At 37.3% G+C, this 3,055-nt stretch overlaps 1 pseudogene; it reads right to left on the reverse strand.

Annotated features, from left to right (window-relative positions):
- Nucleotides 1–2,125: 2,125 nt before the first annotated feature.
- Nucleotides 2,126–3,055, reverse strand: part of LOC103091339 (sodium/potassium-transporting ATPase subunit beta-3-like) — an 8,842-nt pseudogene continuing 7,912 nt past the window's right edge.

Below are 3,055 nucleotides of genomic sequence, written 5' to 3' on the forward strand. Positions count from 1 at the left end.
CCACCAATGGATGACTATCATACAGTGGAATATTATTCAGCCTTAAAAAGAAATGAAATTCTGATACATGCCAAATGAAAGAAGACACACACACACACACACACACACACACACATACACACACACACACACCCCCTAAATACTGTATGATTACACTTACCTGAGGCACCTGGAGTAGTTAAATTCATAGAGACAGAAAGTAGAATAGTGGTTACCAGGGGCTGATGTAACAGGAAATTAATGTTTAATGAGCATGGAACAAGATGAAAAGAGTTCTGGAGATGGACAGTGGTGATGGTTGTACAACAATTTGAATGCACTGTACCACTGAACTGTGCACTTTAAAAAGATTATAATGGTAAATATTATGTATATTTTATAAATAAATAAATAACACAGTCCATTGTAATAGAAATTGAGCAATACCCTGGGGAGCATCCAGTGCCAGCCCCTAGAGAGATTAGAGCACTCAGAGCCCAGGCAGCTTCAAGACACAAAGGACAAAGCTTTAGAGTAATTCAAGGCTTCACTATTTCTCTCTCTTAACCCAGCCCACACTCAAGTACAAGGATTACGCATGCACGTGCATGAATACTAGGAAGCGTGGCTCATTGGAGCCATCTCTTTTTTTCACAATTTATATACATATTTTCCCTTTACTTCTTTTCATTCACTTGGATACTTAATCTATCCATATGTTCTAACTTAGTTATCTCAATTACAGACTTAAGGAATGGGTCTCTAACAAGAGTCACTGTCAAATCTCGCTTTATTTTGAAAATGGATGACCTAAGTAAGTGGTTCTTTCTCACGTTCATGGCCCTTTAATATGTCTTCTTCCTAGGTTCTGTGTGCTGGACTAGTGGATATATATTGCTTCACCTCTACAGACATTATAAGCTAGAGGGGAAGAGGGTGGGGGACTGGACGAAATAGGTGAAGGGGATTAAGCGGTACAAACTTGTAGCTATAAAATAAATAAGCCACCTGGATGTAATGTACACATAGGGAATATATTCAATAATATTGTTATAAGTTTGTATGGTGACTGATGGTAACTGGACTTATTATGGTGATCACTTCATAATGTATAAACTATTGAATCACTATGTTGTACACCTGAAACTAATATAATATTATATGTTAATTATAACTCAATTTAAAAAAACACAGGTTTGCTTTTTGAAAAATAACTTAGACTGAAAGAAACAATCATAACAAGCCCATAGAAAGAGATGAAACACAGAATCAAAATGATGATCTTTTTATAGCTGCTGTCATCTCAGGGCTCATTTTTAAATAGGTCCTTAACAATTTATATTTTTTATTAGGGTTCACAGTCTGCTAAATAAAAGCAGTAATATTTCATAAAGTATCATACAATTTAAATCTTATGAACTTAATTTCATAAAAAATTAGGTGCATATTCATACTGGCTACCCTAAAAATGCTATGTTTCATCTATCGCCTAAAATAATGTATAAGAGATTTAGTTCCACCACTAAAAACAATCCCATCACTACATTTTTTGCATGTTTTACAACAAAAAGTTTGTGCTCTTAATCAAAAAGATCCACAGACTAATTCAGCATGTAAAAAATAATTTTACACAAACACCCAGAAAACCTTTCAAACTCACTTTTATTTTCCTTTTTCTTCCTCACAGAACTTCTCCATACATCACATTTCTTGCAGCTATAAAGTCACTTGATGTTGGTCAGGTACCATTTTATGCCTAAACTTTGCTGGCATGAAAATATGACACTTAACCAGTGTTAAATCTATAAAATATTTATATAGGGCAGCACACTAAGGTTTATACACTTGGCAATTAAACCACATCAAAATAGGACAAGACCCCCATTCTACATGTTTCAAATCAAGTGTTCACAGTCCCTATCTGGTGACTGTCCACTGATTCAAAAGGCAGCAGAGGCAACAGGCAGTTACTTCAAAGGACATTGCACACTATGATCTAGAAGCACATTATGATGTTACCCCAGTGTCATGTACCACCCTACATTTGTCCAGGGTGGTCTCATAATTCTAGAATGGCAGGTCCAGCTGATACAAAATAAAGACAGACAACATAACGTTTAGTCTGTGGAGATATCCTAACTCATTACTATGCACACACTGTGATTTTGAACACAACTCGTCCTAAAAACTTGTCAAGAACATCCTGGTGTTTTCGGTTGGGTAATCCATCTACCTTTCACCTGACCGTTACTTCTTTTACGGTACTGCAGGGTCAAAGGTGACCTAGATGGCAACTAATGGCTGTAGATACCTCACATGCAGTTTTTTCTCGTAGTATGGAAAATATTTTATTCCTATAATTCCATTGGGAGGATAAGTTGATAGAGTAGCTGTGTTTTCATCCTTCGAAATACATTCTATAGTTGGTTCTCCTTAAGGCTTTAATTCAATTACTCTGTTTGTTTTCACATGAATACAAGGCTTTCCTCTGGTATAACCAAACTCAGGATCATTCACACCACCACATGCTTGAAGTAAGACAGTAAAAAACTGACATGCAACATAAATTGGACTTCTCTGTTCAAAAGACACTTCATCAGGACAGACTATGAGATTCTTTTGTTCTTCTAAGTCATATGGCTTTAGGTCTTCAATGTACCCTTATAGGAATCTGGATCAGACAGATTGAATGTATATTCCAAAGCAGTCACTGACTTTGGAAAAACCATAAGTCCTGGACTATCTGGTCATGATATTTTGGAACCTCATGGTTCAGATTCTGAAACATAGCCCACATTGTGAATGAGAAGAGTGCAGCCAGGAACCCATAAAAGTCTGGGTAAAAGGGCAAGATCAAACCTTTGTTTAAGGGTCTTTTCACTGTTCAAATACAAGTGCGTTTTCGTGTATGATGCACTTGTGTGATTAACCCACTGCTGTACATTCAGTGTACAGTACACACTCAATACTCCCACTCATTCCGACTGGTTGGGGTGGCAGCGTGAGTCACAAGACAGCTGCAGGGGTGGAAATTTCCTCTTCCTGGGAGTGGAGCAGGGTCTGGCTTCGCGGAACC

Source organism: Lipotes vexillifer, unplaced genomic scaffold (assembly GCF_000442215.2).
Source record: "Lipotes vexillifer unplaced genomic scaffold, Lipotes_vexillifer_v1.1 scaffold152, whole genome shotgun sequence".
NCBI lineage: Eukaryota > Metazoa > Chordata > Mammalia > Artiodactyla > Lipotidae > Lipotes > Lipotes vexillifer.